At 43.5% G+C, this 25,615-nt stretch overlaps 1 protein-coding gene across 1 annotated transcript in view; it reads right to left on the bottom strand.

Annotated features, from left to right (window-relative positions):
- Nucleotides 1-25,397, bottom strand: part of LOC126203532 (putative fatty acyl-CoA reductase CG8306) — a 188,929-nt gene extending 163,532 nt beyond the window's left edge. Inside the window, exon 1 of the mRNA XM_049937855.1 lies at nucleotides 25,279-25,397. The gene's annotated coding sequence lies outside the window, so the exon portion shown is untranslated. The remainder of the gene's footprint in view (nucleotides 1-25,278) is intronic.
- Nucleotides 25,398-25,615: the final 218 nt, after the last annotated feature.

The following is a 25,615-nucleotide window of genomic DNA, read 5'->3' as shown; positions in this document are numbered from 1 at the left end:
TTCAGTCATTCGTGGACTTCATGTTATGGATGCCAATGCGCTATGTCATCGGGCCACAACTGCTCGCGACTGGTTTGAAGAACATTCTGGACACCTCGAGCGAATGATTTGGCCACCCAGATCGCCCGGCATGAATCCCAACGAACATTTATGGGACCCAATCCAGAGGTGAGTCCCTGCACAAAATCCTGCACTGGCACAACTTTCGAACCTATAGAGGCAGCACGGTTCAATATCTCTCCAGCGAAGTTCCAGCGGCTGAGTCCACGCCACATAGAGTTGCTCCACTACATTGGGGAAAAAGGTATTAGCAGACATTCCATGACTTTTGTCACCTCAGCGCATGTTTTTCTGACTTGCAACCTCTTGCAGATTAAGCCAACAGCAAATATACCGAGCACTAACGGAAACAAATTATCACTATTATATTAAAACGTTTTGTATGTTTTATTGTTGGTATTATTATTATCGCAGGCACGTTAAAAGTAATGGCGAAAGCAAATTACATTGGGGCAGGATGTGGAAGAGGAGCAAGTAAGGAACTGTGGAACCTCTCTCACTCCCCCTGCCCGCACTCCCCCCTCTTCTCCTGGATTCAGGAGTGGGGCAATTAGGAATATTCCGGTAGGAATTTCCAGTTCTCGAACTGCGCTACAGCCAAGGGAAACAACATCTCGGAAACCTTGATCGGACCAGCTGAGAGAAACTGGACTCTTTGTTAGGAACGAAAGGCCTGACGGCCTTTTCAGTGTCCCAGAAACAGGTACCGCAAACAAGAAATTATTAAAAATTATGTTTTTAAAGCGTGGCTGGTGTTGCGCAGTGTTTTATATATTATTTTAAATGCAGCAGGGTGCACAGCCACCACAACTTGTCTGCATAACAAGATTGTGTCGCGTTGCCTTAAATTGCATGCCTTGCAAGAAGCTCCGGTATTCTCGGACAGGCAAACCTTTTCGAAATTATAGTATTTTGTGAAGGTTGCACTGAAACATTGTTCATAGAATACAGTACTATGATAGATGACTTAAGAGAATCCTTAAACTCGATAGCATAAGTAGACACTTCGATGATTTCTTTGACTATGTTCTCTCCTTTACGACGTTGTTGTGGGTTACCTACAGCTTACAAGAGTTCGTGCAAACATGACGTCATTTTGGCGTCACGTGCTGCATCGAAGACGAAAAGAGCCGTTCGTCGACTTTTGAGTTCGGTTCAGTGCACGCGAGGCGAACATGACGTTCAAAACAATAACATTCACCCCACGTAGAGTCAACTGGTGGTTACGCTTTTTCTTTACTGCACGGTACGTTAAGGTAGGCGTTACGTCGTTTATAAATATGCGAAGTTCTGCATTCGTATGGACTGGACTGTGAATAAGGGAGACATTGAAATGATAGCTACAATTAATGTCGAAACATACTGAAAAAGTTGTACTATTTTTTTCATAATATGCCTTTACCAACTCAGAAACTGAGACGACTTACTGATTTACAAGGGGAAAAAAAAACTGAAGCCAGCTAGCATTGAATCCAATAACTATACGTTCGACCGCGTTCATTAAGATGTTTCAACAAGATAAGTTTATTTTTAGAAACTCCGAAAACTAGTTTCAGGAGTTGGTCTGTGATTAGAAGGGACGTCTTAAAGCAGCATATCATTTATTTTACGTCCGATGAATAAACAAAACATTGAGGATCTCTCGAAAGCGTGTCGGTATTGAGTTTTTTTCATCAGATGATCAACGTGTTTTGAATATTTATTCGGATTTGCGTGTGTCATGCTTAATTTGTAAGGTATTGATAGTACCAATTCACTCCTTAGAGAGAGAGAGAGAGAGAGAGAGAGAGAGAGAGAGAGAGATCTGTTAACTTAATAAGTTAGTCCCAGAACCTTGTAGAAACGGGAAGATGAAAACTTTTTTAAAAAAATACAATAGGATGAGAATCTGCTATACAGGGTGATTAAAGTAATTGTACACATTTCATGGGTGTAGTGTACGCATCAAAGTAAGAGCAAAACGTGAGATAAAGTTTTATCTGAAATTGCTTTATTTCAGAGTTTTGCAGTATAGTAGGGATCACAAGTGCAACACAATCAACACAAAATTAATTCTTCCCAGGAAGCAACGACACGAAGAGACCTGAAATTCAACTTAACTACATACTGTGTCGGTGCAGACGAAGGTAGTGACGTGCTCGACGTCTTCCCTCTCTCCAGATGTTTCAGATTCCGTTCATTAAATTTTTCACAGTCGCACAGCCATTTTCAGTTCGCTTCTGTAGTTGTGCTTCATCCTCAGTCGCAACACCACACACGAGCTCGCTGAGACAGCACTTTTGGGGCTTGCTTCTTTTTACTGTACGAGGTGCATTCAAGTTCTAAGGCCTCCGATTTTTTTTCTCCGGACTGGAAAGAGGTAGAAACATGCGCATTGTTTTAAAATGAGACCGCGTTCATTGTCAATATGTCCCAGAGATGGCAGCACCGTACGGCAGATGGAATTTTACCGCCAGCGGGGAGAATGAGAACTGTTTTAAATATTTAAAATGGCGACGTTGTCCTTACTTGAACAGCGTGCAATCATTCGTTTTCTGAATTTGCGTGGTGTGAAACCAATTGAAATTCATCGACAGTTGAAGGAGACATGTGGTGATGGAGTTATGGATGTGTCGAAAGTGCGTTCGTGGGTGCGACAGTTTAATGTAGGCAGAACATCGTGTGACAACAAACCGAAACAACCTCGGGCTCGCACAAGCCGGTCTGACGACATGATCGAGAAAGTAGAGAGAATTGTTTTGGGGGATCGCCGAATGACTGTTGAACAGATCGCCTCCAGAGTTGGCATTTCTTTGGGTTCTGTGCACACAATCCTGCATGAAGACCTGAAAATGCGAAAAGTGTCATCCAGGTGGGTGCCACGAATGCTGACAGACGACCACATGGCTGCCCGTGTGGCATGTTGCCAAGCAATGTTGACGCGCAATGACAGCATGAATGGGACTTTCTTTTCGTCGGTTGTGACAATGGATGAGACGTGGATGCCATTTTTCAATCCAGAAACAAAGCGCCAGTCAGCTCAATGGAAGCACACAGATTTACCGCCACCAAAAAAATTTCGGGTAACCACCAGTGCTGAAAAAATGATGGTGTCCATGTTCTGGGACAGCGAGGGCGTAATCCTTACCCATTGCGTTCCAAAGGGCACTACGGTAACAGGTGCATCCTACGAAAATGTTTTGAAGAACAAATTCCTTCCTGCACTGCAACAAAAACGTCCGGGAAGGGCTGCGCGTGTGCTGTTTCACCAAGACAATGCACCCGCACATCGAGCTAACGTTACGCAACAGTTTCTTCGTGATAGCAACTTTGAAGTGATTCCTCATACTCCCTACTCAGCTGACCTGGCTCCTAGTGACTTTTGGCTTTTTCCAACAATGAAAGACACTCTCTGTGGCCGCACATCCACCAGCCGTGCTGCTATTGCCTCAGCGATTTTCCAGTGGTCAAAACAGACTCCTAAAGAAGCCTTCGCCGCTGCCATGGAATCATGGCGTCAGCGTTGTGAAAAATGTGTAGGTCTGCAGGGCGATTACGTCGAGAAGTAACGCCAGTTTCATCGATTTCGGGTGAGTAGTTAATTAGAAAAAAAATTGGAGGCCTTAGAACTTGAATGCACCTCGTAACTTAGATCTCACGAAGGATTTAACGCCAATGCGTCGTTATGCAACGTTTAACTATAGCAAATCGTACAAGAATGACGTGTTTTCATTAACCTTTAATGTGCCATTGTCTTGAAACTGCATACTTTCATAACACGCAAGTTACGATACGAAATTACTGAATCCAACATGGTGTTTCCCAAGCACACTGCATTTAATGATAACGAAAGTCGATAGCAGTTCCTACGGTCTTGGTTACGTGAGTATGACGTCAAAATGACGTCACGTTTGCACAAAGTCTTGTGAAGTGTAGTTTACTCTGCAATTGTGCGCGACCCCCACCAGCCACGGAAACGCGTCTTGACAGCACAACTCGGGGGCCCAGGGAGGCAGAGCCCGTGCTGCAGGGTTTACTTAACACCCGGATTTCCAACAAAACTCCAGCCTGCGCTGAGGGCTTTACTCTCCGAGGTCATCCAAACTTCGCTCATGTGCACGATTCTGAGGTGCACGGACAGCGAGTTCTTTCAAGGGTCGGAATCGCTTTTCTAGGCCTCTGGTGTTCCTGCGCAAACGATTATTCAGACTTACGACAAAGGCTACACTACAATTACAGATGCGCTCTACAAAAACTACGGTCCCATAGTTTTGATAAACTAATAACTGACAAAATGAAAGGATTGCCTGTAATATGTGAAACACTGGAAGGGAAAGAAACATGAATGAATGTGTGAGAGAGGAAATGGGAGCCAACAACTTCTCTTTGTTTGTTTGTTTGTTTTGCACATAATTAGAACCACACTTCGTTCAGTGTTAGTCCGTTGTGTATTTTACATCCTTACGGAATATAAATTGTATTTCACAAGTAATAAAAATTATCTGATAGCGTAACTTCTGCTCTTTTATCTAATAAAGCAGTTACTTTTGATACAAGTACAGTTTACATGCTCAAACATTAAAAAGAATCTATATAATTATTGTTTTTATTTTCTCTCAATAGAACGTTCTTCGTCATGATGAGAGATAAGAGTTTCCTAATATTGTTGTGGTCTTCGGTCCAGAGACTGGTCTGATGCCGCTCTCCATGCTACTATATCCTGGGCAAGCCTCTTCATCTCCGAATAACAACTGCAACCTACGTCCTTCTGAATTTGCTTAGTGTATTCATCTCTTGGTCTCCCTCTACGATTTTTACCCTCTACGCTTCCCTCTAATACTAAATAACTGATTCAGTGATGCCTCATAACGTGTAATACCAATCGATCCCATCTTTTAGTCAAGTTGTGCCACAAATTCCTCTTCTCCCCAATTCTATTTAGTACCTCCTAATTAGTTACGTGATCTACCATATAATCTTTAGCATTCTTCTATAGCACCATATTTCGAAAGCTTCTACTCTCTTCTTGTCTACACTGCTTATCGTCCATGTTTCACTTCCATACATGGCTACACTCCATACAAATACCTTCAGGAAAGACTTCCTAACACTTAAATCTGTACTCGATGTCCACAAATTTCTCTTCTTCAGAAACGCTTTCCTTGCCATTGCCAGTCTACATTTTTATCATCTCTACTTCGAGCATAATCTGTTATTTTGCTCCCCAAATAGCAAAATTCATTTAGTACTTTACGTGCCTCATTTCCTAATCTAATTCCCTCAGTACCACCCGACTTAATTCGACTACATGCCATTATGCTCGTTTTGATTTTGTGGGTGTTCATCTCATACCCTCCTTTGAAGACACTGTCCATTCCGTTCAGCTGCTCTTCCAGGTCCTTTGCTCTCCCTGACAGAATTACAATGTCGTCGGCAAACCTCAGTTTTTATTTCTTCCCATGGATTTTAATTCCTACTCCAAATTATTCTTTTGTTTCCTTTACTGCTTGCTCAGTTGAGTAACATCTGGGATAGACTACAACCCTGTCTCACTCCCTCCTCAACCGCTGCTTCCCTTTCATGCTCCTCGACTCTTATAACTGCCACCTGGTTTCTGTACAAATTGTAAATTGCCTTTCGCTTCCTGTATTTTACACCTGCCACCGTCAGAATTTGAAGAGAGTATTCCAGTGAACATCGTCAAAAGCTTTCTCTACGTCTACAAATGCCATAAATGTAGGTTTTCCTTTCCTTAACTTATCTTCGATGACAAGTCGTAGGATCAGTACAGTCTCGCGTATTCCAACATTTTTCTGCGCAATCCAAACTGATCTTCCCCGAGGTCGGCTTCTACCAGCGCGTAAAGAATTCGTGTTAGTATTTTGCAATCATGACTTTTTAAAATGACAGTTCGGTAATTTTCACAACCATCAACACCTGCATTCTTTGGAATTATTATATTTTTCTTGAAGTCTGAAGGTATTTCGTTTGTCTCTGGCTCTCCCAAGGCTACCTAAAGGAATACTATCTACTCGCAGGGCCTTGTTTCGACTTAGGTCTTTCAATGATCTGTCAAATTCATCACGCAGTATCATATCTCCCATTTCATCTTCATCTACGTCCTCTTCCATTTCCATAATATTGCCCTCAAGTACATCGCGCTCTAGTATAGACCAACTACATACTCCTTCCATCTTTCTTCTTTGCTTAGGACTGGTTTTCCGTCTGAGCTCTTGATAATCATGCAAGTGCTTCTCTTTTCTCCAAAGGTCTCTATAGTTTTCCTGTAGGCCGCATCTGTCTTATATATGCTTTTAATCCTTACATCTGTCCTCTAGCCATCCCTGCTTAGTCATTTTTCAATTGCTTTCGATCACATTATTGAGTCATTTGTATTCCTTTTCTCCTGCTTAATTTACTGCGTTTTTATATTTTCTCGTTTCAGCAATTAAATTCAATATCTATTATGTTACCCAAGGATCCCTACCAGCCCTCGTCTTTTTACCTACCTTATCCTCTGCTGCCTTCTCTATTTCATCTCACAAAGCCACCCATTCTTCTTCTACTGTATTTCTTTCCCCCATTCTTGTCAAAAGTTCCCTAATGCACTCTCTGAATTTCTCTGCAACCTCTGGTTCTTTCTGTTTATCCAGGTGCCATCGCCTTAAATGCCTACCTTTCTGCAGTTTCTTCAGTTTTAATCTACAATTCATAACCAATAAATTGTGGTCAGAGTCCTCATCTGCCCCTTGAAATGTCTTACAATTTAAAACCTGGTTCCTAAATCTCTGTCTCACCATTATATAATCTATATGAAACCTTCCAGTGTCTCCAGGCCTCTTCCATGTATACAACCTTCTTTCATGATTCTTAAACCAAGTGTTAGCTATGATTAAGTTATCCTCTGTCCAAAATTCTACCAGGCAGCTTCCTCCTTCATTCCTGGCCCTCTGTCCATATTCAGCAACTAGTTTTTCTTCTCTTCCCTTTCCTGCAATCGAATTCCAGTTCCTCATGACTATTAAATTTTCGTCTTTCTTAATTGTCTGAGTAATTTGTTTCATTGCATCATACATTTCTTCAATCCCTTCATCATCTGCGGAGCTAGTTGGCATATAAACTTGTAGTAGTGTGGTAGGCGTGGTCTTCGTGTCTATCTTGGCTACAATAATGCCTTCACTATGCTGTTCGTAGTAGCTTATCTGCGTTCCTATTTTTTTAATTTACACTCCTGGAAATGGAGAAAAGAACACATTGACACCGGTGTGTCAGACCCACCATACTTGCTCCGGACACTGCGAGAGGGCTGTACAAGCAATGATCACACGCACGGCACAGCGGACACACCAGGAACCGCAGTGTTGGCCGTCGAATGGCGCTAGCTGCGCAGCATTTGTGCACCGCCGCCGTCAGTGTCAGCCAGTTTGCCGTGGCATACGGAGCTCCATCGCAGTCTTTAACACTGGTAGCATGCCGCGACAGCGTGGACGTGAACCGTATGTGCAGTTGACGGACTTTGAGCGAGGGCGTATAGTGGGCATGCGGGAGGCCGGGTGGACGTACCGCCGAATTGCTCAACACGTGGGGCGTGAGGTCTCCACAGTACATCGATGTTGTCGCCAGTGGTCGGCGGAAGGTGCACGTGCCCGTCGACCTGGGACCGGACCGCAGCGACGCACGGATGCACGCCAAGACCGTAGGATCCTACGCAGTGCCGTAGGGGACCGCACCGCCACTTCCCAGCAAATTAGGGACACTGTTGCTCCTGGGGTATCGGCGAGGACCATTCGCAACCGTCTCCATGAAGCTGGGCTACGGTCCCGCACACCGTTAGGCCGTCTTCCGCTCACGCCCCAACATCGTGCAGCCCGCCTCCAGTGGTGTCGCGACAGGCGTGAATGGAGGGACGAATGGAGACGTGTCGTCTTCAGCGATGAGAGTCGCTTCTGCCTTGGTGCCAATGATGGTCGTATGCGTGTTTGGCGCCGTGCAGGTGAGCGCCACAATCAGGACTGCATACGACCGAGGCACACAGGGCCAACACCCGGCATCATGGTGTGGGGAGCGATCTCCTACACTGGCCGTACACCACTGGTGATCGTCGAGGGGACACTGAATAGTGCACGGTACATCCAAACCGTCATCGAACCCATCGTTCTACCATTCCTAGACCGGCAAGGGAACTTGCTGTTCCAACAGGACAATGCACGTCCGCATGTATCCCGTGCCACCCAACGTGCTCTAGAAGGTGTAAGTCAACTACCCTGGCCAGCAAGATCTCCGGATCTGTCCCCCATTGAGCATGTTTGGGACTGGATGAAGCGTCGTCTCACGCGGTCTGCACGTCCGGCACGAACGCTGGTCCAACTGAGGCGCCAGGTGGAAATGGCATGGCAAGCCGTTCCACAGGACTACATCCAGCATCTCTACGATCGTCTCCATGGGAGAATAGCAGCCTGCATTGCTGCGAAAGGTGGATATACACTGTACTAGTGCCGACATTGTGCATGCTCTGTTGCCTGTGTCTATGTGCCTGTGGTTCTGTCAGTGTGATCATGTGATGTATCTGACCCCAGGAATGTGTCAATAAAGTTTCCCCTTCCTGGGACAATGAATTCACGGTGTTCTTATTTCAATTTCCAGGAGTGTATTAGTAATCCTACTCCTGCATTGCCGTTATCTGACTTTGTATTTATAACCCTGTATTCACCAGACCAAAAGTCTTGTTCCTCCTACCACTTAACGTCACTAATTCTCGACATCTAACTTTCACCTATCCATTTCCATTGTTAAATGTTCTAACCTACCTGCCCTATTAAGGGATCCGACAGTCCACGTTCCCATCCATAGAACGCCAGTTATGTTTCTCCGGATAGTATGATAAATTTGAATTACAGAAACAAGTTTTATATAAGCTCGACGACATATTGAAGCGATCTTTGATATATTTTTGTTTTGCGTTTCTTTTTTAATTTAACTTTATATTGAGGAAACTGTGCTTCGTTTTGCTATTGTTTTTAAATTTTTACTACAGCGTCCCTCTGTTTCACGTTACAAATCAACAATTTTCTAATAAAAACTGAATTAAACTCTGACAGTTTCAATTTTGCTATAAATACTGTTTATTTTTAAATAACAGGCAGCAGGATGACTATGTAGATATACAGCCCTTTTTACTATCCTCACTCAGTTTCTAGATGGTTCATCACTTCCGGCTTCTAGGGGAATCTAATAGGTTACTGATAGAATGTACAAACAAAGCGATGGAAACGTAACGTTTGATAGGCACGCAACACACCTAACACGTAGGTGTTACAATCTTAACCGACCAAGGCTGCTAGGAGAACTGCTGTGGTCTACGCCTACTGCTCACAGCCGACCGTGGCCTATGGTAGTTTTACAACTCTAATTACAGTGGGAAACGTCGTCTTGGCGAAAATGATTAACTTCTGAATTAGCTGCCCGTATACTCCCGCGGACCAACAGGCAGCTGCAGTGTCTGACTCGGAGTGAGCAACTGCAAACAGCGTCTGACCCAGGGTGGGCGGCTGGTATCGCATGTGGAAAACAACCGGAAGCTACCACATTATTATTCCCAAGGCACACTTGGCATGGCTCTCTATGTTAAAATAATGATTCTGGAGGTAAAACATCCCCTCAATCAGATCTCCGGGAGGGGAGTACTTCGAGGCTAATGGAAAGTGTAAAGATAAAGAAAAGGAAAGAGGAAAAGCTAAGGATTGGTACATGGAGCGTTCGCACCCTCTTACAATCTGGCAAATTGGAAAATGCGAAAAAAGAGGTGGAGCACAACAATACAGATATTCTCGGAATGTGCGAGGTGGAATGGGGAGGCAATGGTGTGTTGCAGAGTGATGACCATAAACTTGCCGTACTAGGCAAGGTCCTAGTGGAGGTGGTTTGCCATTGCCTTCCTCCCACCGTAATGAGGTTGAATGATGAAGACGACACAACAACACCCAGTCACCTCGAGGCAGGTGAAAATTCGTGACCCCGCCGGGAATCGAACCCAGGACCGCGTGCTCGGGAAGCGCGAACGGTACCGCGAGACCACGAGGTGCGGACTTATCACGGTAAAGAAGAAGGTAAAAACCATGATAATGAAGGTGGAATACATAAATAGGAGATTGATAATGCTGAGGTTGAAAGGTCACAAGAAAGATGTAGTTCTGATACAGGTCTACATACCAACGAGCCAACACAGCGACAATGGGATTGAAGAATGCTACAGCAGAGTTGAGTCACTGGTGGAGAGAGAGAAGAAAAAGGCGTGCATCATAGTAATGGGAGATTGGAACGCGGTGGTTGGCGAAAGGAAAGACGGAGATGTGGTTGGAAAGTTTAGATTGTGTAACAGAAACGAAAGAGGTGCTAGAATGGTCAGATTTTGTAAGGAAAACTTATTGGTAGGTGGAAAAACGATTTTTGAACATCACACTTCTTCAGAATAAAAGTAACTACAGTTTGTCTATAGTGGACATCGTCAAGGTAAAACTACAAATCCATAAATTATCGTCAGACTGGTAAAAACTTATCTGGAACTGCCTCGGCCCCACTTCGCGACCGCCACGAGTGCTGTACTGGAACTGACCGTAGCGTCATGAGGCCCGCCTAGGCGGACGCAGTACCTTGCGGCTGCGCATAAACTGTGTGATAGTTACTCGTTGGGACAAGACGCGAACCTAACTCCTGACCTTGAATTTACTAGTAAAGTGAAATGAAGGTACAGCTGAGGAAAAGGGCGTATACGTTAACCTGTGCAGAACGTACTTAGATCGACTGACTTAACATATATGAAGTATTCGTTGGTCATGATATGAGGAAGACATCACGTGCTTACAACGTATGTCCTTTCTAGGAAAATTTTGTGCTTAAGCACGAAGTTTAATCACTTAAAAAAAGAACTTAGGAGTGGGATGGATAATATAAAGCCAACATCGTCATTATTATGACTAGGTCTAAACATTTTTGAGACGTAAATGTTAAGCACTTGCTTAGCTATGGTTACAATGCATTGACTTAGCACACAAATGGTCATGATTGAACTTACGAACGTCTATATCTAATCTGTAGCATCTGGCAATACGGGCCACATAAAATAGATGGTCATTATTCAAGATTAGTATATTTGACCTGAAATGGTCTACAATCAAGTCAAAAACTAATGCACGTGCCTGATTGAGCTTCATGACGAAGTTATGGTAACGAGTTACAGAAAACATTACAGTAGGGGATAATGTGGAGGCAATGGGGTACTCAGTTTGCCTTCATGGAGGTGATCCACACACATACTGTAAAAACTGCCATCATTATTTCACTTTACTAGTAAAAATTTATTCTCTTCCAAGAATAACGGACCGAGAATAAAAGTTAATCCACACCACGCCACTCAATCACATACGGCGAGTGCAATGGTAGTTCATACACAACACGCGGTTAAGCAGCACCCCAAATTTTTCAGTTCCATGTATGGACAGCACCATCCAGTGTAGAATGCGCCTCGTCATTCAACACAACATTACCGAATTACACGTCGTCAACTTCGATCCTTGCCAGAAACCGAAGAGCAAATCTAGAACTTTGCTGCGGATCATGAGGATTCAGCTGATGCTGCATCGTCTGTACGTCGTACGGGTACCGGTGTAAAATAGACCGCAACACTTCCCATACTGTTCACCACGGTGTGGACAATTCTCGCGACACTTCACGAGCGCTAGCTCTACCCGGGCCACGAGCTGTATGGTCAGTTGCAGCAACAGAAACCTCGTCAATAACTTCCACCGGGATAGGACGCCTTCCTCTTCCAGGTGCCACAGAGCTCACCCGTATTTTTGAATTTCATTATCATCTTCTTTAAAAAGTATAGTAACATCAGGCATCTCCTCAGACCTTTCAATCGGCTACGCTCTTACAATGCAGCTCTGTAATTGCTGCCATTCACGTACTCCTAAAAACAATTCCACTAACATAGCATAGTCTTTCTTACTGATGGCCATACTGTCCACTCACGTTAATGGCTTGTCAAATGACAGCGTCAATGTCGCACCGTCATACAAAAACAGTGCACAGCGCCAGATTTGCACCTGGTGTCCAAAATGAGAACTAATTTTTTCCAGTGTATATCGGTTCCGCATTAACGCATTAGCATATCTATCAATTTTCGCTGCCATACGATGACTACAGCCCACACTGGACCTCCGCGAGTAGTTGCACTTTAATTTTAACCACCTGGTATTTAACATCTGATGGAACACAGTACAGATTTATCGCAAAAGTCCCATTTGCTCTGACGAGACGAACCGGAAGAGACTTTAAAAATATGCACAGATGTGAAAATGGGCGTTTCTGCTCATGTCTGTCACGAATGTAGTCGCGAAATATCGCACATAGTATACACGACAACTGATATTCACTGAGGTGTCGTTCTAAGAACGAGGCCCCATGTCAGAGAGTTGGTACCCCACGACGGAGCCACAGGTAAGGACAGTCGCTGCCTGACGTAGCAGCGAATGGGAGAGGCTCCATAGGCCGCCGCTGCCGGAAGACTACTTACGTCAGAGCATGGCGCTGCTCTGCCCTCTCTACAGTCACCGCCTACGATAACAGCAACGTTTTCAGTCAAACCCCACTGCGACCTGACATCTATGTACCAGAGTTTATAGTCAGGTGTCCATTGAGATATCAAGTGATAGCGGCTCTGTAGTGTTCAGTGACAGCAATGAAAAGATGATGACATTCCTGTTGATATGGACTGTTCCCAGGTTAACTATTCTTATATTGCTCAACCTGTGTTTAAGTGATATAATGTGCTTCGTGTACTAATAGTATCCGTTCGAACTCCTCCAGAAGTAAAAAAGATTGGTAGCTCCCACTACAGTGCCGATACGAATGTCTCAAGTGTTTATCCGGCACTACATCCGCTGTTTCCTTTTGAGGATGTTACTTTACGCAGAACTAAATTGGGTCTTAAAATAAGCGGAAACGCTTCTTGTAGGTTTCTTTACTCCTTGCAGCAGCAGGGAAAAACGTCGTCGCGATGTGGGTATATTTGGCCGGCACATTTGTGAGAAAAACAAGTGCATTAGACAATCTGAGATGCGTGCACATTTCTTTCACTCTCAGGTTCGTCTGTTTATACCGTGCACGGAACTGCATAGCGAGGTGCGCGCATGCGTGTGTGCAACAGCGAGGCTATTTGCGCTCCTGCGAAAATAGCTTGAGATGCGTAAGGTTGAAACACTTAAAAGTAAAGGGGCCCAAAATATATCACATAACATCAGAACCACTCTCTGCCATTTTTATTAACATGGACCTTTCCAGTAGTACCCTAACAACGAGTATAGACTACGATAAAAGGCAAAAAACGAAATACGAGTTGGCCCCGCCAATGGAGGAGACATTTTCAGGCCACCCGATTTTGGTTCCTGTAAACATACAGTGCCAGAAAAAAAAAAACTGAAACGCCAAAAACTAATGTAGGGTAATGAAATTTCGGGAATACATTTGTCTACCTAACAGGTTAATAAAAAAAAAGTGGTCCAACTAAAACATTCATATTCCTAAAACCTTCCTATTTTTAAAAAAGCAGTTGATATCCGTTTGACCTATGGCAGCGCCATCTAGCGGGCCAACCATAGCACCATCTGGTTTCCCCCTTCAAGCTAGACAAGTTTCGTTCTTTGTAGTTTTTTCGTTTGACGCTTATTTCGTGAGATATTTGGCCCGATCACGATCAATGGACCACCCTGTATATGCGTGAGATGAGTCATTGCAAATGTGAAGGTGGTACATTAATAACCGCTGTAACCGCCAGAATATTGAATGCAAGCGTGGAAAAGAGCATGTATTTGGTTGTATATGTTCCCGATGTCAGTTTCTGGGACGAAGTTCCATACTCGTTGCAATTGGTCGGTCAACACAGGGACAGTTAATGTCCTGTGGATGGCGCTGGAGTTTCCGTCCGATGATGGAGGCGGGTCTGGTGATCGAGCCGACCAAGGCAACATGTCAGCACTCTGTACAGCGTGTCGGGCTACAACATCGCTATGTGGGCGAGCGTTATCGTGTTGGAAACACTCCCTAAAATGTTCTTCATTAATGGTGGCAGAACAGATCGAATCACCACACTGACGTACAATTTTACAGTCAGAATGCGTGCGATAACCACGAGAGTGCCCCTGCTGTTGCACCACAGACCACAACTCTAGGTGTAGGTCCAGTGTGTCTAGCACGCAGGCAGGATGGTTGCAGGTCCTCCAGTGGCCTCCCCCTAGCCAACACGCGGCCATCACTGGCGCCGAGGCAGAACCAGCTTCCATCAGAAAACACATCAGACTTCCACTCTGCCTCCAATGAGCCTCGCTTAACACCAATGAAGTCGCATATGGCGGTGGCTTGGAGTCGGTGGAATGCACGCTACTGGGTGTCTGGGTCGGAGCTGTCCTCGGAGTAACCCATTTGTAACATTTCGTTGTGCCACTGCGGTGCCAGCTGCTGCTCAGTTTGCTGCTGCAGATGCAGCACGACGCTGAGCGCGATGGTCTTCCCCTCAGTGCCGCCACGTGACCTGGAGCCCGGCCTCCTTGCGACCGTACCTTCCTGTGACCACCGCTGCGAGCAATCTCGTACAGTGACTATATTCCTGCCACAGCTTTCTGCAATATCGCAGATGCAACAACCAGCTTTTGTAGCCTCATTACACGACCTCGCTTAAACTCAGTGAGGTGTTGGAAATGGCGTCTTTGTTGCCTTAAAGGCATTCTTCACTAACATCAACTGACCACGCCCAATCTCAAAGGTAACTATCGTCCAGGACCGTTACACCGTGTATTTAAAGCAAACGTGATTTGCATCCGCATATTGTTGGTACTATAACCACTCTTATGCAACTGGCGGAAAATTTGGATGGACATCATCTTTCAGATGTATAAACATACCTAACAATTTTCGTTTATGTTGCACAACACTTTCTTGCTGTTGTGATTTTTTTTTTAGTTAGTATGTACAGCTCAAAGCCGGGATGGTTCCATTGGGAAGGAGGCAGCCGATGTACTTCCGCCCCTTGTCTTCCGTCCCTGATGACGCCGTCGTCGGCAAGACCTTTATTTAATCCTTTTACGATTAATGGAATATAGGAACTGTATGTCACGTCAAATGCGAATACTACATAACCCCGCTGAAGATGTACACTCGCCTCGTGAAAATACTTCGGGGACTGGAAAACTAAAATAAGTGACTGGCAGATAGCGTGTTAATTCCCGCAGGGGAAGCATACATCCAACGGCTCACCGATAGTGCTCGATTTCTGCACGAATGTAGCGCATACTCACATACAAAGAATGCTGCTCTCGCGTTTCAGAAGCAAATCGACGTTCAAAGTTTGACCAGCCTGTTGTGTACCACAGGACGGCGTTAGGCGTCGGGGAGCGACGCTAGCGCAACCGAGAACACACAGTTCACAGAACTGGAAGGCGACCTCGCCGTCGAACAGCGCTGAATTCACACTCGACCGAACGACAACACACCGCTTAGCCCAATAGCAAACGCTGAAAGTGATAGTCACCTTGACGCTGAAGCTCACTTGTGTCGGTTTGTTTTTGGATACGTTCCGCCTTGAACAAACATTTTTTCCCTTCTTCTACGCCAGACACGTTAAGCTGAAGTTACAGCGTCCTCAGTGGTAGACTTACTTGTTTTCGTGTTAACACATGCTGTGCCACAAAAACCACAACACGTGTTAACAAACGTTTTTGAAAAATATCCATCAAATGCTGTCTGAAATGATTTGTCTAAAAGTAAGGAATAAAAAAGATTAGAGGAACTTTTGACGCACCCCAGTTCCTGTATAAAATTTCGAGCATCATTCAAATGCACGTGAAATATTTCTCTAGTCTACACAAAACATTTGACCCATTGTTTTCAACTTTTTTTTTAATTTTCAGGTTTTTTTTCAGAAAGCCTGATCTTGACATTTCATTTCTTTTCCTATGGTCTTTTCTTTTCTTAGTGTCCTGAATTTAGTGCTTGGTACCAACTAACCATTTTGACAGTTAAATGTAACTCTTATTTGGCTGCATGCAAAGTAGCTCTGCCTTGATTAGATAAACATTTCCACTCCTCATTCGTGTTCTTAGTGTCTCTTGCTCTCGAAACGTCCTAAATTTAGTATTTGAATCGAAGGAAGCCTTTATGTCACCAATATACACCAATGTAACTTTTAGGTGCAAAATAGCTAGGCTTTTGAGAGCAGCAACTGCTCGTCAAATATTTCAATTTTCTCTCAAATCACCAATTAATATTTTCGTAATTATCCTGATTAAAGCAATTAAATATTATTTGCTAAAATTAGTCCTCACGCTGATCCATTTAATATCTCAGTTGTCCATTTTCCACTCTTCGTTTCGCTACCAAAACTTGTACAAAAAACCATTCAGTAATAATGGAGTATTTATTTTCATTCCGCTTAAATATTTTTTTTAAAAAAAAGAAAAGCGCTGATGACGCTGTAACTGCCGCGCCACACATCCGGGTGGAAATGAAGGAAAAATTTTGCTTACTCACGGCAGAACTAACTGAAAACAAATTTATGGTGTAAGTGATCGTTATGAGATATGATGTGTGCTGCAAAAAAGTCGAAATATACTATCAGCATTAAGCAACTTGCAACGATAAGGTTTATTGGTATCCATAGCAAACCTCAAAATGGTTAATCGTGACAGTGTTTCAATGGTAAGCTGCGGAGAAGTGAAGTAACTGGAAAAGTATCGTACAAAGATTTTAAAACATCAGCATTCATTACATAGAAGCTCATCCAACTATATTTAGAAACGAAAAAGAGAGCGTACTGAAAAGTCATGCCTGCAAATTTTTTATGTGAAATCACTTAAGGCTTTTTAAATAAAACCAACATTATTAGCATTCTACATCTTTACTCTTCATATCTATATATTTGCAATCGTGTGCCGCTCGATGGCTCAGAATTGCAGCGTGCAACATGGGGGTGTGTAGCGTACGGCGAGCTGTAATCGAGTTTCGAATTCAAACAGTTGGTCCACACGTGGAGCACAATCTCCTTCAACTTGACAACGTCAGACCACATGCGAGTGCTGCGACGCTTGCAACAGCCCGACGTCTTGAGTCCATTGTCCCGAATCGGCCCCATCCGATATTCTTCTGTTTCCAAAACTTAAAGAACACCTTCAAGGACTTCACTGCGATAGTAATGAAGCAGTGCAGGCAGAAATGAGATTGTAGATCCGTTAACAAACATTCTATAATGACGCTATGACGCTATGACTGGTCTCTCGTTGGGTGAAATGAGTTCGTCGCCTTGGTGATTTGATTTAGAAATAAATATGTAGACAAGAGTAATAAAGATACAGAATGTTAATAACGTTTGTTTTATTTAAAAACTTTAATTTAATATTCGGAGGCACTCCCTCGTCGGTGGAGCCTGTTTGCCTCATCTACTGTGTTTTTTATTCACAGGTACTAAATAAAATCACGACAACTTTCTTCTTCAAGAAAGATTACATTCTCACTGTTAAAGAAAAGGTTACTTAATAACAAATGTTTCATCAATTGATGTTATTATTTATGCACAGTGCAGTCTTTGTATAGATTTTATAAAACCTAAGTCATTTTCGCTTTGAAATATCTGGCTTCTCTTGTGGAAGAACACCCTTGGAAGAAATATCGCAGTCGTCATGTAAAATGGAGCTAAATCTATGGAACTATGTATGTTGGAACTATGTATGTTCCACATCTACTAGTAAACCACTGGCTCGATTTCAACCAAATTTGGTAAACACGTCATTTACCGCCTGGAAAGATTTACTCTGGGAGTAAGAACCATCAACCTCTCAAACGGGTGGAAGTGGAAAGGGAGAGCAGCTCGCGAGGAGCGAATAGCCGCACTTTGTTTTTTATTCGATGTTTGAGAATGAGAGCGCTTACTGAATTGCAACAAGCTTTACACGTAATTTCAAACCTTTACGAGGCTTTTTCTCTCACACCACCCACAAAATGATGAAAGGAGAAAAGTTTATCGCTTACAACTTCTATTACTACTAACTCTATTTGTAACACATTTCGCAAACAGTGTCAGCGTATACCACTGGATATACCTGCGAAATTATATCATTGTATGACACTACGTCAGGAGGTATGACGTCATAAAGCGTGGAAGCGAAACTGCAGGGCCAAGTCCGTTAGAAATACAGGTGAAATATGTGTAGCAATAGGAGTGAAGTAAGTTAAATGTATGCGTATGCGGGCAAAGCCGCGGGAAAAAAAATCCCTCTAAACCAATGGATCGATTTCAACCAAACGTGGAAAGAAATACTGTTGGGGTAAGAGGCAGCAACCTCCTACTGAAGTAGGTGGGAGCGGAGATGAACATACAGAGAGGGAGAAGGAGATGGACGCGCAGATGAGGGAGGAGCAGATGGACAGAGAGAGTGGGAGGGGGAAATGTACAGAGAAAGGGAAGAAGAGAGAGGCAGAGAGAGGTGCAGGAGGAGATGGACAGAGAAAGGATAGAGGAGGAGATTGAGAGAGAGAGTGGGGAATGGACAGGGAGAGACTGGAGGAGGTCAAATAGTGGGAAAGGAGGAGATAGACTAAAAGAACTGGAATAAATACATATCCGAGAAACGTCGGGTCCTCAGCTAGTAATAAACTAAATGCGAAGAAAGTGCAAAAGCACGAGATCGATTGGTGCAATTTGAGTGAGCACTGCGGGAGCAGTTTAACTTTCCGGAAGACGATACCGTTCCTCCCCAGCTCTGTCCGCCGCCACCCCCCCCCCCCCCCTCCCTCTTGCCCTCCAACGCAAACGACAAAACTTTCTCTCGACGGCTGAAGTCGCGTACCGTTCCGTCGACAGGCTGTGTGGATGGCACCGCTATAGTGCATTGTGGAATGTTTTCAACTTCCCTTGTGTTCCATCGAATGTGACTCGATCTTAGTGCGGCAGACTACACGTCAGCCCATACTGGATTCGAGTCATGTTATTTTTATTTCCTAGTGTTACATAACGTATGAGGATTTCTCGTTCAGGAATGTAAGCAATAATAACGATAATCGTAAAAATGGAGAATGGCAACTGGATCATGTCTGTAAGGATAAAAATTACCGTATGGAAATCTACAATGCGAAAGTTCTGAAAGGGACAGATACTGGATCAGATCATTACAAAAATAATAGCAGAATTCACCCCATTGACAAAGAAAGGAGCACCCTAAAAAGAAGAGAACCTACGACTCTCATAAATTCACAAGTAACAAGAAATACGAACAAGAAACAAGGAATATAAAAATGGCACATGGTCTAGAGGAAATAGTTCCCAGAAATAGCTGAAGAGATGGCCTCAACAAACCCAGGGAACAAACACCAATGGTGAAACGAAGAGCGTGCTAAAACAGTGGCACACCGACACCAAGCCTGGTTAAGATATCACAGTTATAAAACAGAAGAATCGCACTTGGAACTCACAGAGCAAAGAAACATAACACAAAAATAATAAGCAGGATTAAGCACCAACATCAAAAAGATAGTTTTCATTTGTGCGGCCGTATTGTCCGTAGTTGCTTCACAATTCCTGATGGTGTTTTCGTTCTGTCGTTCTGTCAAAAAGATATATTTCTAATGATAGAAACAAATAGCGAGAAAACACACTTAGGGAATTACTACAAAATATTTAGTAGACACTTACAAAGATATGATCCTCCAACATTAATGTTAAAAGATAAAAAGAATAAGATGGACCACAATAGTAGTTAAATACATGAATTTCAGCGGAAACATTTACCGTATTACTAAATTTCGAAGATCGCTCAGAACTACTTCAAATAAACTCAGATACCTCTATTAAAAAACCAGAAGAAAATATAAACCCACCGGCAATCCATGAAGTCTAAAAAGCTCTGAAAGAGCTCAAAAATTACAAAGCAAGTGGAGAAGATCAACGTTCGGAACACTGGAAATATGCAGCAGAAACAGTGAAGACATCATTACACCAATGGATAGTGAAAATATGGAACAAAGGTGTAGAACACTTAAAAGGCGACAAATCAAATTCAGTCAACTATAGAGGAATTTCCATTTTGGATGTCACATATGAAGTCATGTCAAGAATTCTATACAATCGCCGTAAAGATCAGCTTGAAGTACAACTACAAGAATACCAAGGAGGATTTAGACCCAAGAATACCAAGGAGGATTTAGACCCTGGACAAGCTGCCCAGAGCAGATAATCATCTTGAAATTGGTAATGGATTACTACAAAAAAAGACAAAAATAAGGAGTCATAACCTTCGTAGTCTTCAAAAAGACCTTATGATTGTATCCACGTATCTTCAGTGATGAAGAAGTTCCATCACAAAGTAATAAAAATTATAACCTTCAAAAACACTAACAAACATAATATCTAAAGTAAAGTTTAGATCTGAAATGTCTGAGCCATTTACGATTAAAACAGAGCTAAGACAGGGAGATGGTTTATCGTCATTACTTTGCAACTTTGCTCTGGAGTACGAGATGAGGAAATGGTACAAGGAAAATTCTAAAAACCTAAGAATTGGAACCAAGAAGCCAAATAAACGTCAACTGCTTGGGACTCGTTGATGACTTAGCGTTACTAGCTAATAACATTCAAGAAGCCAGAAATCAAATAACTAGCCTACAAAATGTAGCATAAAAAATAGGACTCCAGATATTATTCGAAAAGACTGAGATAATGGAAGCAGATCTATTAGTAATCAACCACATGACAGTAAATAACAGGAAAGTAAAAATAGTGAAGCAATTTTAAAACCTATGAGAAATTATAAAATGCAACTTGGAGTAGAAACCTGCATGGCAAGGAAGAACTAACAAAATAAAAAAGCTCAAAAATTAACATGGTGTACATACAATAAAAAATGTCTGTCAATGAAAACTAAAGTACAACGTTACAAGATGGTGATTTAACCAGAGGTGACATGTGGAAGTGAAACTTTTCAGTGTCACCCACAAAAACAGAACCGACAAAATCCTAAAAGTAGAGAGAAGACTAGCTAGAACATGCATAAATGTCAGAAAGATGGAGAAAGGACAAAGGTGGATAGTTCGAAATGAAGTGGTGTAAGGTGAACCAGTGACCATTACAGACACTATACAGAAAAATAGATCTCTTTTTGTTCGCATTACGAAGACATCAGAAACTAGATTAACAAGAAAAATTAAAGAGGAATTTTGGAACACGATTTATCCATTCTTCTTGAATGGATAAATAAAACCAGCAAGTAGAGTGGATAAATAAAACCAGGGAGAATGTGAAGGAGCAATAATTAACCGTGGAAGATTTGCAAAACAAACAGCAAGTTTAAGGAAATTGAAAAACATAAAAATAAGATTTGAACCAAAAATAGACAAAGAATAAAAAGGGTATTTAGAGATGAGAAATGACAAAAAATATCAGAACGAATGAAAAGATACTCGGCAATTCGGAAAGAAAATCTATTGAAAAAGACGACCGGAAAATGGTTGAAGTGGTCCAACGAGGCAGTAAAATCACAAGAAGAAGAAGAAGCAGAAGAAGAAGAGGAATAAGAAGCATAACAATCATAGCGGTATGTCGGTGGTGTGGTGCACTGTCTGTATAATAAGAAATCATCGTGAAATTAACATTAAATTATCGATACACCCATGCGCATATTGAACTGTTATCACAGGAAGTCATTACATTTATAATTCTTCCTCCTCATTGGTAGGCCGCCAGAATTTGAGGTAGTAGCTGTCATAAGAGCACAGACATTTTATGAATATCTCTTTCTAACACGCGCATATGATTTTAATAAAGATAGCGGAAAATACAACATCTATAAAGAACAGTCATGTAATTTTTGGCGGAAATTATGCGTATTTCAGTATGAATACCGGACCTGTAAAGAGATGCAGTAGCAAGGAATTAAGAGTGATGTAATCTTCAGGAGATATCAGCTCTGGCACTGCAACAACGTGAAAGCATTATGAAACCGAACCTCACCACGAATTTTCCACTAGGATTATTATTGCTCTTACTGTCTGTCATTCTGATGGAACAGGATTAGCTGTACCAATAAAAGTGTTTGCTGGAAGTTTAGATCGATAATGATGTGACTCAAACGCAGAGCTGGCAGAGTTCCAGATCTCCGCCTTCGACCGGTTTCACGAGAGCGACTTTCGTGTCAAAAAGGACGACGCGTCGTGCGTCTGTGTCACGTGCTCGCGTGTAAACCAGCTGACCGCCGAGTGTCGAGTTCCGAAGGTCGACACCGCCTGCAATCGGTCGCTCGCCTCGACCGTGCGACACACGTTCGATTTACCCATAAGTTTCTGGCAGTAATTTGTTTAGGGGCAGGCTACTTTACTGAATGCATTACATTTTTTAAAGACGCCAAATGGGATGTGTATATCTTTCCAATGTGCTAATACACTTTGTTTTTCATTTATTAGTCATCAATTTATCTTTCGTTCCTTAGTCTTCCAGTTTAACTACAAGTATTTATGTACTGGTTTTGCGTTCTCGGTGTGTCTACAGAAACGTTGTCAATAGCAGCACTGCCGATTAGTGTAACTCCTGCTATAAATTGTGTGAGGGAGAGTGAGATGACATTAAATGACAGTGAACTTGAGTCTAGCTGGAAGAATAGGCTTATCACTGACCAGGGGTTCGCAAACCTTTCCTCTGACGGAACACTTTGAGAATTCCGGTACTCTGATGAAGCACTTTGTTTATTTTGAGAGTTAAAAAATTTAAAAAAATGAGACAACTTGTTTTATTCAGTGATTACTTCAATTTTAATACTTAACTAATGACACAGAAATCGTGATTTTTAAAAGGATATCACGATTTGTGTGTCATTAGTGTCGTAAAAATGTCGGAGAAGAGACGCACGTTACTGATAATTTTTCTCGGAGACAGTGTTCTGCGGAACAGAGTTTGGGAGATCCTGCCATGGACATTTACACTGTCAACTTAATAAGTGTAAAATCATTCTACGTGAAACTCAACTGCTTTAATAAAGCGAGTAGTCGTTTCATAAATGAGACACTGGTGTGCAAAACTTAAGGACGAAAGAAACTCTCGCATAATTTGTTGCTTCCAAGTCACATAGCTACACGAAACTCGGGTCATATATAGAAAGAACTGCTACAGTGAAATATAAAAAGAAATGTGCAGTGAGACCGAGAGGAATAACACTTTTATTCGAGACAATAATTACTCTGAAGGCACTGCAATTTATGACGGTCACTTGGACATTACAAAAGGCGGTGAATGCTTCGTAACAGGGTCTGTGAGTGCCACGAGCGGCAGCGGACGATCTGCAAGGTGGTGTGGTCGCATGCGGGCCACAAGGTTCTAGCGGTGGGGCGTTCCGTTCTTCCACCGGCGCGGTTGAGAAGTGATCGACGGTTTTCGACGCACGTGAACGTGTTGCAGTACTGCTGCCCAATGCAGTCTACACTTGCTCGATGTGCTCTATGTCGTGGGAAAGGGCAGGCCAATTCACGCGCCGAATATCCCCCTGGTTCCAAGGGCTCCTACACCTCCGCCCTTCGATGCGATCGCGCATTCTCATCCATCAAATCTGGAGATGTGCTTAAGACGACTTAATTGTGTACACAGACGATAATAATTTCACGTGGCTCCACGAGCTGGACACCACACCGGCGATTTATGTGTCGCTAACTTGCCGCAGTTCTGCAGCCGCAGAAGACGGACCTACAGTTCAACTGCGTGTTGTTTCCGGCGACACCTAACGTACTTAGAGTTTAACGCTACTCAAAAGGAGGATTGAAAAATCCGTTGTCCGAGAGAGATTCAATGCCACGACTTGCCTGTTTTTAGGCAAGCGCTCAACCTCTAGACTTAGAGGCCCCCTGACTACATACATTTCGCTTATAGATTTTGCAGGTTGATTATGCGAGTATCAGAACATCTGCCATCTACGGTTTTATCTTTCGATTGCGTTGACTTATGAGGTTAAATTTTTCACGCCGCCGAGGGACCTAGACCTTAGCATGTGACATAAATGTCAGCTTGATACCTCAAAAAAATGGTTCAAATGACTCTGAGCACTCTGGGACTTAACATCTGAGGTCATCAGTCCCCTAGAACTTAGAACTATTTGAACCTAACTAACCTAAGGACATCACACACATCTATGACCGAGGCAGGATTCGAACCTGAGACCGTAGCAGTAGCGCGGTTCCGGACTGAAGCGCCGAGAACAGCTCTGCCGCTTGATACCTCTACCCAGTTCTGAGTAGAAAGGGTGTTACCAGAGTGGCGGACGGACAGAGGTGATCCGTTTCTACCGATTCAGGTAAGGAACCCTAAAAAGGAGTTCCGAATGCACCCCTCAAAAGACGCATAGGGGAAGGAACAGAGGGTAACAATGACGTTGGTCGGAGTGTGCCGTGTTCAGAGGTTTAGAGGTCAGTGCAACATTATGCCTCCCCACACCTATACCACCAAAACGATCATGTTCCACACGGTTCCTGGGTGCATTGCGTCTTACAACTTCTCGCCATATAAGGATACGTGTAGCACTGTCGAACGTGTCGAACAAATCGAATGTGATCTGTCATAAGGTGTTCACGAACTCAGTCGTAACACATGCTACCGTGGAAACCATTCGTTTCTGGACATACATTCACTAGGATTATTTGCTTGTTTCATTCTCTTCTACCCGCCCTTTTCGTCCGAGCTGCCGGAGATGGTGGTTGTGTGTGCGTGAGGTGTGCTTGCTTGTGTGAATGAGTGTGTGTATGTTTTCTTCTCTGAAGAAGGATTTTGACGAAACCTAATGTGTAAGTGTCCTTTCGTTGTGCCCGTTTGCAACTCAGCGTGTCGTCCTTACGGTGTGTAGCTATCTTTTCATTGTATTGTTCACCTTGCGTCTTCCGACAGCCACGACGCGACACCGTCCCATAAACCACAGAAGATTCAGCAAACAGCCGCAGACTGTTACCCATCCTGTCCGCAAGATCGTTTACGTAAATAGAAAACAATGGCTGTCCTGTCACACTTGCTGGGGCACTCCTATACCCTTGCCTCTGATGAACACTCCCCATCGAGGTCAACGCTCTGGGTTCTGTTATGTGACGTATTTTAACGCTGCTCCTTGTTTGTGTGCGCCTTAGGCTTTTGAAAATGCAGAAACGGAAAACTTGTGGAAAGTTGGGACTCACCTGCGGCAGTGGCTGGAAGGCGTGGCGTACCGTAGCGCGCTGTGTGGCGTGACCTGCGGCGGAATGCCGATGCGTGCTGCGAGCGCTCGGCGACTGCGTTAGCTGCCGGGCGACGAGACGGCAGAGCACGTGCAGGTGGGGGGGGGGGGGGGGCTGCGGTAGGGGGAGGGAGGGCGAGGCAGGTGGCGGCCTGGCCTGCTCGTCTGGGCCGACCAGGAGCGTCGAGCGTCCGTGTGCAAGCGACTCCTACAAGATACAGCTAAAGGAACGTACATACCAGGCCAACGAACGACAGAGCCTCGACTCACGGAGCGAGGTGGCGCAGTGGGTAGCACAG

This window comes from Schistocerca nitens, chromosome 9 (genome assembly GCF_023898315.1).
Source record: "Schistocerca nitens isolate TAMUIC-IGC-003100 chromosome 9, iqSchNite1.1, whole genome shotgun sequence".
NCBI classification, from domain to species: Eukaryota; Metazoa; Arthropoda; class Insecta; order Orthoptera; family Acrididae; genus Schistocerca; species Schistocerca nitens.
This window is presented reverse-complemented; position numbering and strand designations above follow the sequence as displayed.